At 35.5% G+C, this 12,547-nt stretch overlaps 1 pseudogene; it reads right to left on the bottom strand.

The window, feature by feature from the left end:
* Window positions 1-10,399, bottom strand: part of LOC127158361 (B-cell receptor CD22-like) — a 60,141-nt pseudogene extending 49,742 nt beyond the window's left edge.
* Window positions 10,400-12,547: the final 2,148 nt, after the last annotated feature.

The raw sequence follows: 12,547 nt of genomic DNA, 5'->3' as shown, positions 1-12,547 counted from the left end.
AGATATCTTTATATAGAGTGCGTGTGATCGCAAAATCGAAAGTGAAATTAGAACCGAGCGCTCGTTCAAAAAGAAACTGAAATGCTCCGCATATGATAGCTGCTCTCTCATGATTAGAGATCGACCGATATATCGTTTTACCGATATTTTTCCCGATATTTAAGCATTTTCCAATAATCGGTTATCGGTTTTGTAATATCGGGTTCACCGATAAACACCGCCATCTTGTGGTTGTTTTGAGAATTGCGCGCATGCAGCACGCCTGAGGGGAAACCGGACAATGGCGTGCAAAGGTAAAGCAAAGCTGTAATTAGTCAACTTTATTTAATAAAACAGCCATTAATGCTCATATTAGATGTGATACATAAATGCCTGATATTTATGCAGCTTGGCTCTGAGAAATAGAGGCGAACTTACAGTCACGTAAATTAATTCAAGTCCTGTCCCAATAAACATAACTTTGCCTGAATTAAATAATATACAGCCATGAATGAGCACATGTTGGAAATGAAAGCACTGAATTTAATTCTCTCTCTGTTGTGTTCATTATAGTCTTATGAGGTCATATATAAGCTTAAACCGTCATAAGAAATCTAAATAAAATCTATAGATATAGGCCTAAAAGAGTTAAAGTATAAAGCAATGTGAGTTTCAATGTTAAACTTGGATAAATGTGCTCTATTAGACACATACCCAATGGTTTGTGCAGAGAGTGGAAGCTAAAGCTGCTTACAGGACACAGAGGCGCCAGGGCCATCACTAAAAACATTTCTTTCAGTGGAAACTATTTGATTATTCTGTCATTTTTGCTCCTAAAGGTAGAGTAATGCATTATTCGGAACTGTAAGGGGTCCACTTTTATTTGCGTGTACTTACAATATCAACAAAACATTGCAAACGGTGCTTTTATAAAACAATCATTATGCGCTTTCTGTTGTCTCAACAGGATATAATGTAATTTATAATGTAATTTATAAATGTAATTTAAAAAGTGAATTAAAGATGCAGTTACATGCAGGTATTTTTAAAACATAAAGTACAATGTAAAGACATGTATGTAGACAATACATTGTATCAAATGATTAATGTAAATGTAAATACATAGTAGTTAAGGCCAACTAATATAAAGTGGAACCATGATTTCTTCAGATTTTGCTCTGCTGATTTAATTTGAATATTTATATTTTTACATAATGACAATTCACTTGCTTTTAACATTCATTTAATTGCACTGTTACATCCACTGTAAAGAAATTAAATACTTGTTAGAAACTCATCATTAATGATCCCGCCCACAAAGCTCAGGATTGGTTCCTTCGGCTCCGCCTCTTACTGCAGCATCTTCCTGTTGATCTGAACAAGCAATAACATGAAGAACTAAAGTACTGAAGAGAGTTTTCTTGATTATATTAAGAAGAGCTGCAGGTTCAAGACACTTACTGATGGATTCTCATGTCTAGGATCAAAAGTCATACAGGAGTCTTCAGGAGGTCTGTGATAAACAATCTGTGTGAAAGAGAGCGAGAGATTGTCATGTGATCATCTGTGATGATGATCTGACTTTGACGTCTCACTTACTGTGAGTGTGTCGTACAGGTCAGAGATTGTGGACTTGAGCTCAAGAGCTGTGTATGTCTTCATTGGGATCAGAGATCTACAGAGACAGAACAAAGTAGGAGGAGGCAATACAAGCAAAAATGTATAAAAATATTAAATATATAATATTTAGAAAACTGGACAATTTTCTGTGAATATGCTGTCCAGGGGACCCAGAAACCATAGCTCCGCCTCAGCTTTATTACACACTTTGCTTTCTCTTTAATCAGAGCTGATTCATATGTTATGACAGAGATCAGACAATGTTGTTTTTTTTACCAAATAAAAAGATAACGCGGTTTGATTGGCAGCATATAAAGTAACAAAAAAAGTAGCAAAATATGATTAAACAATTTTTCTGCTTTAGGTTAGCTTCCCATCAGTCTGAAACACAGATTACAGCTGACTGATTTATTTGCTGCTTCTGATGACTTACCTGTTTCATTGTGAGAGGTTTCATGCTCCTTTTTTTCCTCCTGTTACAACAAACAGACATTGACAGCATATGGACGAGTGTTTAATGAAAATCAACCATAAATTAGCCATTTCCTTGTACATCAAACTAAAAGTGCTGTTTGTTTTCTGACATTACAAAGAGGATGATGATGAGGAGAGGATGACCATGTTCCACATGCCACTGTAATAACAAAAACTACATGTCAACTGGATCTGTGATGCACTAAAAGAAACCAAACAGCTAAGATTAACTGTATGAACCAAAGAAAGTAGATGCCACTATTTCACCAGATCCATTTATGAACACTGAGACATTCCTGGGTGGGTCTAAAACAGCTGAAGTTTAGAGCAAAAAAAAAGAATAAAGACAAAAAAAAAAAAGAATAAATATTAGAAAATGAATTTGGATTTGTGACAAGGTTGAGATGATCATTGACTTACACATGACATTTAAAGTCACAGAATATATATATATATATATATATATATATATATATGTATCTTGTGATCTTGTAAATCACACTTTTTTTTTTTTTAAATAAGATACTGCCCCAGTGACAGAACTGTAACAGAAAGAAAGATCAGAGGAAGACGAGGAGCCATTCTGACCGACATCAGCATCAAATATATCTATAATAAATCTTTGCACATCTGTAGATTACTAGTGCACAACATCAGTGTGTGTTGTACACAACAATGCATGTGTTGTAAGAGCTTCATCTATAGAAATAATCATCAGTTTTCATTGAAGTACAAGTGTGTTTGTCTTACCGAGTTAAAACTCATGAGATCAACAGCAACCAAATGACTGTTTTAACACATGCACTTTAGCTTAAAACTGATGGACTTTGTAAAGGTATAAAGGACATTATAAAGGTTGCACAGTTGCACAGTCTGCAGAGGAAACCAAGCAGGAAATTAATCTGACTTCTGACAACAAACACCTATGCATTCAGACCTCATATGTGGTCAGGATCACACAATCTCTTGTGTTAGGTTTACAGGAACTTTTCAATGGTGTAATTGTTATACGCACGTAAACACGTATGCATGTAAGCAATTCTTATAAGGCAAAATGCCATGGATGTAAGAAAGAGTTTAATGAATCATATTATTCACTCCAGTGCTGGTGTCTGTCACTCACTGTTGGACATCTTTGGTTATTGTGTCACGTGATTCACTCATACAATCACACAAATGCTCAACAGAAAACATCAAAACATCATATAAAATGTGAGTTTTCTTTTAATTTTCTTTCACTCGCTGAAGTGTAGATGAGTTTTAATTACTTAAGGAATACCAAAAAAGGCACAAAGCATAAACTTCTTTCTTTACTAAACTGACTCAACGTCTTTTGCTTCACTCAAAAATGTAACCAGAAGTCTAAAATACAAGTAAACACATTCAAATAATAATGAGGTACAGAGACTCTATTAAAACAAAGACTTGAGAATCCAGATGAATTGCTGAATAAATGTGTTCAGAGTCATAATACAATCATATGAAGAACTTTGAACATAGTACAGGATAAAACAACACATGAACATGAACATGAATAATGGTGATTTACAGCTGATGCACATCAATGTTGATGTCAGTAGCACGAGATGGTGACCTCTGGTGGTAGTTGGTAGTTATCATAAATAAAACTGATGACTTAAAGGGAAAGTTACAGCAAAACAAATGACAGAATAACAGAAGCTGGTAACATTGAGCACTTTGAGGCAATACAATGATACATTGTCCATTGTGAAGATGTGCAGTTGAAATATTGCATAAATATATATTTTTTAAAAATGTTAAAATGGTAAGATTACTTTACTTTAACAGTTATATTTATATTTCTATACAGTAACGTTCATTTAATTTTATGGTTATATCATCTTTTCTAAGCTATAAAGAAATAAAATGCTTCATTGACATCATTAATGACCCCTGTCAATCATGTGTGGCTCCGCCCACAGAGCTCAGGATTGGTTCCTTTGTGCTCCGCCTCTTACTGCAGCATCTTCCTACTGATCTACATAAACAATCAGATGAAGAACGACTGACTGAAGTTCATCAACAACATTATGAAACCTTCCACAAGATACATAAAACAATCAGACTACAACTGAAGAGAGTTTAAATGATTACTGATGGATTCTCATGTTGAGGATCACAAGTCTACAGGAGGTCTGCGATGAGTGATCTGTGTGAAAGAGAGCGAGAGATCGGTCATGTGATCATCTGTGATGATGATCTGACTTTGATGTCTCACTTACTGTGAGTGTGTCGTACAGGTCAGAGGTCGTGGACTTGAGCTCAAGAGCTATATATCTGTCTTCGCTGGGATCAGAGACCTACAGAGACAGAAGGATGCAAACATTGTGAGTTCATTTTGAAAATCAGTAACTATACTGACTTTAATGTTTAAAGGATCTTTTAACTGGATAAAGAACTATAGATTCATGTGGCTTATACTCATATACTCTCATATCTCTGTACGGCTATAGGAAACATCTCTGCATGCAGAAAAACACTGTAAATAATTGTGATCATCTCACCGCAGACTCCTTGATAGCAGATCTTCTGTTCATCCTTTTAGTCAAAATGAAAAAGCAAAACACATTTAAAAATGCACGTTAGTTAAACAAATAAACAAATACATGAAAAGTAATATACTTATATATTATATGTCCTGATCTGCTGTGATGTTGGAGGGACGTTACCCTGTATTCAATCACACACCTGAAGATATTAAAGTCTTGAAGGACTTTGAGTTGAACTTTAAGTGACTGAGAAACTGCCTACTTTTACAATAATGTTGTTTAGAAATTAGATTAATTTAGATTCATTAATAAACTTTTATTTTGCTACTTTATTTTACTACTGGATAAACTGCAGTTTTTAACTGTTGTACACGCATGTGGTAAACAAGTGTACTTTATTTCAACATAACATTTAACCAAAATCTAGTAAATTAATACTGCAAAAATACAGCGGTTATTTTTGAAAGGAACTTCTTACCACATGTACATCACAAAAGCACCTGATGCTCCACCGAGTAAAACACCAACAATGGCAGCAACAGATGAGAAACATCTGAATGCTGAAATACACACCAAAATATACACCAAATGATTAGCAGGACTGGATATGACAAAATATACTGACAAATATGGAAACAAATAGGTGTACTGTATGTGGTTAAAAAATATAATATGATTCATAAAACTCACACATGACGTTTAAAGTCACAGTATCAGAGTATTTCTCTCCATGTTTATTGATGGACTTGCACTTGTATTCTCCACTGTGATCAGAGCTGATCTTTGAGATGCTGTAGATTCTTCCAGATCCTACAATCGTTCCTCCTTTAAACCAGCTGATTTCTGCAGGTGGGTTTGAATCACTGCTGCAGATCAGAGTCACTGAATCTCCCTCCACTATTTCACCAGATGGACTGATGGACACTGAGACACTCCTGGGTGGGTCTAGTAAAAATCACAAAAAATAAAATTATTGACTAGACCTTTGAGTTTTCAGTTAGTAATGTGATCTAAAAACGATCATAATAGAGATGTTCTTCAATATCATATGTTTTATAATAAACTCACACATGATGTTTAAAGTCACAGTATCAGAGTGTTTCTCTCCATGTTTATTGATGGACTTGCACTTGTATTCTCCACTGTGATCAGAGCTGATCTTTGAGATGCTGTAGATTCTTCCAGATCCTACAAACGTTTCTCCTTTAAACCAGCTGATTTCTGCAGGTGGGTTTGAATCACTGCTGCAGATCAGAGTCACTGAATCTCCCTCCAATATTTCACCAGATGGACTGATGGACACTGAGACGCTCTTGGGTGGGTCTAACACAAAAAAAAATACAAAGTATTACCAAATTTGACATCACAAACTTATAAATCCCAAATTTATGAATCTCTGCACTGTTTTACCAGATGAACCAGATTGAAATATACAGTGCACAGCATAAATGAGTACACCCCCTCTAAAACTTAACAAATTCAGCAATTACTCTTTACTTGCAAGACATGTTAGGGTTCTTTGGAGATATAATGTTCCAACAAGGCTGCTTGATCAATTACCAAAGAGGAATGTCAAAATTATTCAGCAAAAAAAGATTTTCTTATCAAAGTGATAAAATGTTGTGTTGCAAAAATGAGTACACCCTCTTGAAAGTTATTAAATAAAACTAAAAAAAAAAAAAAAAATGTGTACAGATTTAAGGATATTTTTGATCAACAGGCAAGTATATTGAACCAAAACTTAATTAAAAATAATTTCCTGACAATTAAAAGTGGTATAAAGCCTACTGAATCATACTCAATGCTGGACTTAATGCTGGCAGCAATGGAACCACTTGGGCGAGAACTGCCAGGTGACTTATTACTTAGGGACAATGGTACAAGAGGAATACCAAATTATTGTTTTAAGTGTGAAAATATAGTGGAAGTAGCACCGACATTCAAAAGCAATGGACTTGTGACTAGGCTCCTGAAATAATCAGGTCTTCATTTTAAGTTTTCATTTAGTGATGAGTGAATTTTTGCTAGAAAAATAGCAGGAGAAATACCATGCAAGTGTCTCAGAGCCAGCAAAAGCTATGAAAAGAGTAACACTTTATCTCACAGAGTATGACACAGCCTGCAGAAGTGACATGCATGTTTGTTGTCACCACTAGAAGCACCTACTGTAGCCAAAGCACAAATAACTAATTTACCTCTTGCAAGGCCTATATTTACAAACTATAGACTTCTGGGAATCCATACTCTGGTCTCAAGAGACCAAGTCAATCATTTCAGATCCAAAAGCATCCAAAATGTTCTGGTGTTGCTAGAGGAGGAGTACAGTGAGAAGTGCCTGGTTCCCACAGTGACGTTCAGTGGTAGTAAAGCTCTTATATTAGGATGTATGAGTGCTGAAGGTGTGAGGGAGTTGTGCTTTATCAGTGCTGTCATGAATTCACACACCACTGTGTGATGTAATAGAAAAACTTGAAACAGAAGATGCTACCCTCCCCTCATTTCCTGTATTGTTGGGCATTTTTTCGGCATGACAATAAAGATATTCATTCTCCCAAGGGGAAAATCTTTCAGTGGACATGTATTTCACTCAATCTTAATGCTCTTGAGCAGCTGTGGGGGATTCTGTGGAGACAAGCTGAGCAAAACTCCCCAGTAAAGACCAGGGCATTTAAGGAGGTCATCCTCCAGGAGTTAAACAGGACAGATGTGAACATTTGTCAAGAACTTGTACACTCAGTGCCAAGAAGGATCAGAGCAGTATACTTAAAGTTCTGGAGGACATAGTAAGTGCTAGAATATTATATATTTGCTGAATTAAATCTAGGGTGTACTCCTTTCTGCAATCCTTCACTTAAACAAAATCGGCTAATTTACTTATCTTACAGAAAATATTGGCATATATTTTGTTGTTTGTATTAAGTATATGTTTAATACATTTCAATTTTGCCAGCTTTCCATGAATTTTATTAGTGATCATTAAGAAAATGCATCTTTTACATTTATTCAGAGGGGGTGTACTCATTTATGCTGTGCACTGTATATGTATATACTTTGTATGCATTTTGTCCATTAACAAACACTGTATTTGTAAACAATTTACTTTCCAACCTTAAAAAAAAAAAAAAAGAAATTAGTCTTTTTGGATTTGATGTTAATGTGATAGAATGACAATTTGGTTTCTTACAGTCTTGTTAATGGCTTGCTATAGAGTTGATGTTATTACGTGTGTTTAATAGAAGTAAGAGTGTTTTTTATAGATGGTTTCATCAGATGCACCGGTCTGGCTAGTGACTAGTAATATGATGCTGACTACAAATGCAGTTAAAGTTATGGTGATGAGTAGACTGAAGTTGGGATCAGGTTGTAGAGTTTCCCATACATTGATTTATTTGTGGCGACTCGCCTCGATATCAAAACTGTCCACCACAAATAGATTTTCCAAAAGGCTTAAATAAATAAAGGACTTAAATAAACATGAACGCTGCATGTCAAAACGTGGCATGGGTATTTTTAAATCACTGTATGTCTAAAGGAAACTGACTGTCTTCAGACTGTCTTCACTGCAATACCTGATAAAGTTGTGAGGTGTTTGTGAGCACATCACTGCTTTGTGTACAGCTGTTACTGGGGAAACCTCTATTTCTGCTGCACCAAAAGTCCCTTTTGCTGGCAGAGAATGATTTTGCATTTTAAATCAGCCTGTCTGCTGATTTTGGCCAGCCCGGACCAATGTGGAAATCGACCAGTGTTCTTATGCAGAAAACACACGGAGCAGAGTTGTTTAAATATCCCCCGAGGGAAGTGCAGCAACACATATAGTGTAAGTCTGTGGGAAAGACGAGGGGAGACGGCGAGCATGGATCACCGCTGTGTGAAAAGAGGCTTGGCAGCCAGGCAAGACATAGTTTTAATTAGTTAGCTAATGTAATTTAATTGTTCTTTATTTAGCTTGTACTCTGAAATAACAAATAAAAATAAATAAATAATAAAAGGGACTCTGCTGTTATTGATCCTACCGGAAGTTAAGTTTGGGACACAAAAGCGTGCATACACAGTAACTTTTGTTTATGCTGTTGCCACTGAAATGTCCATATATTTTGTGTACACACTCAAAGAAAGAAAAAAAAAAATATATATATATATATATATTTAAATTTTCCATCAATTCAGATGACAGTTTTAACTTAAATTAATTTGTGTCATGTGTAATTTAAACATCAAAGAGACACGGGTAAGAAAAGTCCCCAGTATTAAACGCAGCTCAGTGTTCACGTTTCCACACATAGTAATAAAGTAGCATTTGAGTAGTGTTGAAGTTACTGAGATAATTATGTAACTTATGATTTTGGTAAAAGAAGAAGAGCTCCCACAAAACCTACTGACCATTTATCAGAGATATGTAATCCTGAACTCTGCTAGGTGGTAGCCTATTCAAAACAACTTTAAAGAAAAAACTCTGTACTCACACGTGACATTGAGATAAACAGCAGGAGAGATGTAAGTGTGTCCATGTAGAGCACAGCTATATCTGCCTGCATCCTCTCTTCTGACTGACTGCAGCAGGAGTTCATTGTTTCTGTCTCTTCTCTCAGTTAATGGCTGTGAGTTTCTGTACCAGATGAATGTTGCTCTGTCAGTCAGAGTGCAGCTGCTTTTACATGTCAGACGGACTGAATCTCCCTCTGTCACTCTCTCAGGAGACTCCACCTGAAGATCTGAACACAACACACACATTATATCTAGTGCTGCTGTCACACACTCATTATTATTCAACATAATGCACAGAAGAAGAGTGAAACCTCATGAAAGTCACCTGTGACAGTAAGATTCACTCCTGGTTTACCAGTCCATTTTCCATCAGGTTTATCAGTGATGAATCTGAAATAGTACATGTGTGAATCTTTCTGTGTCACATGATTCAGTCTGATGGTGCAGTTCTGCTGTTTATCTCCCAGATACTGAAGCCTCTGACTGTATTCAGGATCCTCAGACAGATCTGGAGGCTCTTCATTAACTCTTAGGTTTTGGTCCAGAACACTTTATTGATCTGATATCCAGTAGGGTATGTATAAGTGCAGCTCATTATCACTGATGAGTTCTTTAGTGCACAGATGTGTGAATGACTGTAACTCACACCCCAATCAGCACTAGAAACCCCTGAAACACAGAATTCATCAGGATGAAAATGTTTTATTAGTTGCAACAGACCATGAACACATGATGATACCTTTTAACTACTTGAAATCAGCAACTCTATTAAGTGTTAAATGAAATGAAGTTCATCATCAGCTTTTATGAAGTGTGTTGCAGAAAAGCAGAAATAAAAGCACAGAGACACAGGAGTGAAAAAGAACCAGGAAATCAGTCATGCACTATCAAACAATGAAATAAATGAAAAACTGGACTAAGACTTGATTGATTATTGATTGATTGATTTATTGATAGTTGATGTATTAAATACCCAATGACATTAAAGTGTGAGTTTTGTGGCCTTTAGTTCACGTCTATCAGAGTGTTTTTAATGTGAATGTATCAGAGACTCACTGTGAATCATGAGCAGAAAGATCAGAGGAAGACGAGGAGCCATTCTGACCGACATCAGCATCAAATATATCTATAATACAGCATTAATCAGCACTTATAATCATTTACCATACATCACCCTATTCTTAACATTTCTCATGTTAGGACACTTATGTTGTATGAGCAATAATCATCAGATTTCATTGAAGTGAGTGTGTTTGTCTTACCGTGTTGAAGCTCATCAGATCAACAGCAACAAAATGACTGACTGTTTTAACACATGCACTTATAGCTCTAGACATGTTTGTGTGGGTAACACTGTTTTTACAACATAGTTGCAGAAATATTAGTGTTCCTCCCTCAACAACAGAACAACACTACTGGACAAAAACTAAAGAAAAATAGTGTAGTTTTCATAAGCTGATAATATTGAGCACTTTGACACCATAAAACAATACATTGTCCATTGTGAAGCTGCACAATTATGATTTAGTTCAGAGTAAAATGATCAATTATGATTTAATAGCAGGACTACACTGTAAAATAAATAAAAATGTTAGTATCCACCACTGAACATCACTTCAGGTGTTTTGCTCTGCTGACTTAATTTAAACAAAATGAAATATTTACACAATGACAATTCACCATCTGATAAATGATCTCAGTGTAATTTACCTCAGTTTCGATGAAGGATGTTGCAGAAGAAAAAAAAAAAAAAAATTCAGAGACACAGAAGTGAAACCAAAAGTCGGTAATGAAAAACATGCTGCACTATCAAATACACAGATGACAATTAAGACTAAAAATAATTAATGTTGATTTAAAGACAGTGTTATTAAAGTGTGAGTTTTGTTTAGTTCATGTCTGTCAGCTCTGAGATCTTCTGCATGCTAATAAAGTCCTTTAACACATAAACCTCTATCATATCTAGACACTTCTGAGAAAATGGGCCGATCAGATGCTCTGATAAGTGAGAAAGTTCCTCCCCTAAACCACCTGACACTGACTAATGAATAACAAATCATGTTCAAGGCTGTGACGTAACGAAGATCTACTGGATATTTATAAAATACAGAAAATTACATAATTACTCATTCTGATAATAAAATTATGTCAGGAATCATTTGTCATATGAGCTTCATCTATAGACATCAGTTTTCATTGTCAGAGTGTGTTTGTCTTACAGTGTTGAAGTTCATCAGATCAACAGCAACAAAATGACTGACTGTTTTAACACATGCACTAGCTTGAACTTGACTAAAACTAGCTAAAAAAAGTTATGATCTTTTTATTTAAGTTCATTTAAAAATATTCATTCAAGATTTTTAGAGAACATGACATTTTTCTGGCAATTTCACACTTATTATGAAGATTAGTTGTTGTTTTCACATTCATATTGTCACAGAGTCAGCAACATCAACTTCCTTCATTCTTCAGTTACCAGCTTCATACCTGCAAAAGATAAGACTGTTATGTACTGTTATGTATTCTGAATATCTATACACCCTATGGGAGCTTCAGAATGAATGCATTCACCTGTTCATACTTACATCAGTGAGGTGTGACACACAACTTCATGGTTAGATCACTGCATCTGTACAGCTGATGCACATGACTGTTTAGAGGCCATGAGGATTAATAATGAATTTGCCACTAATGACCATGTGCCTTTTTCTGTGTTTTTAAATCTTTTTCCTAATTTACCTACTCTTTCGTCTGTGAATAACAACATGCGTGTAGGAAAAATAGACTGGTCAAACTAAACTGAGGAGAGTATACAGTGTCTAGTCTGACACACTGTTGAGTAATCTAGATTTACCGAAAGACGCAACTGCATGCTGTGATATTAATTGTAAGAACTCGCAACATTGTATCGAGTTGTGTTCCTTGTATACTGATATTGTGGAGCACCGTCTTGCCTCAAGCAGTCCTTTGCACAAGACCAAGATGTACAAAGGCAGTATTTTATGGCTTTTAGATTTATTTTTGATGCATTTTAGATTTGTACAGGAATAATTCCACAATTTGTATGTCTTATTGATGCCTCTAAAACCTTTGATCGCATAAACCATGAAATATGATTTCACAAGTTGCACAACAGAGGAGCTCCTAAATCTCCAATGAAAATTCTGGCTTTTTCTATGCTCATCAGCCAATGCATGTAAAATGGAGTAACTATGTTTGCACAATGTATGCAGTAGAGTTAAACAGGGAAGCATTCTGTCTCCCTTTTTCTTTAATGCTTATATGGCTGATTATCGAAGCTGTTAAACAGCTGTGGAACAGGCATGGTTTTATGGTTGGTAACGCCATCATTAAGCACTTGATGGTGGATGATTTGGTGAATTTTATTATTATTATTATTATTATTATTATTATTATTATTTTACCGTATAGTGTGGGCCTTCAACAGTTATTGAGGGTTTGCTCTCAATACAGTT

Source organism: Labeo rohita, unplaced genomic scaffold (assembly GCF_022985175.1).
Source record: "Labeo rohita strain BAU-BD-2019 unplaced genomic scaffold, IGBB_LRoh.1.0 scaffold_148, whole genome shotgun sequence".
Classification (NCBI taxonomy): domain Eukaryota; kingdom Metazoa; phylum Chordata; class Actinopteri; order Cypriniformes; family Cyprinidae; genus Labeo; species Labeo rohita.
The sequence above is the reverse complement of the archived record's forward strand: the minus strand, read 5'-3'. Positions and strand labels throughout refer to the sequence as shown.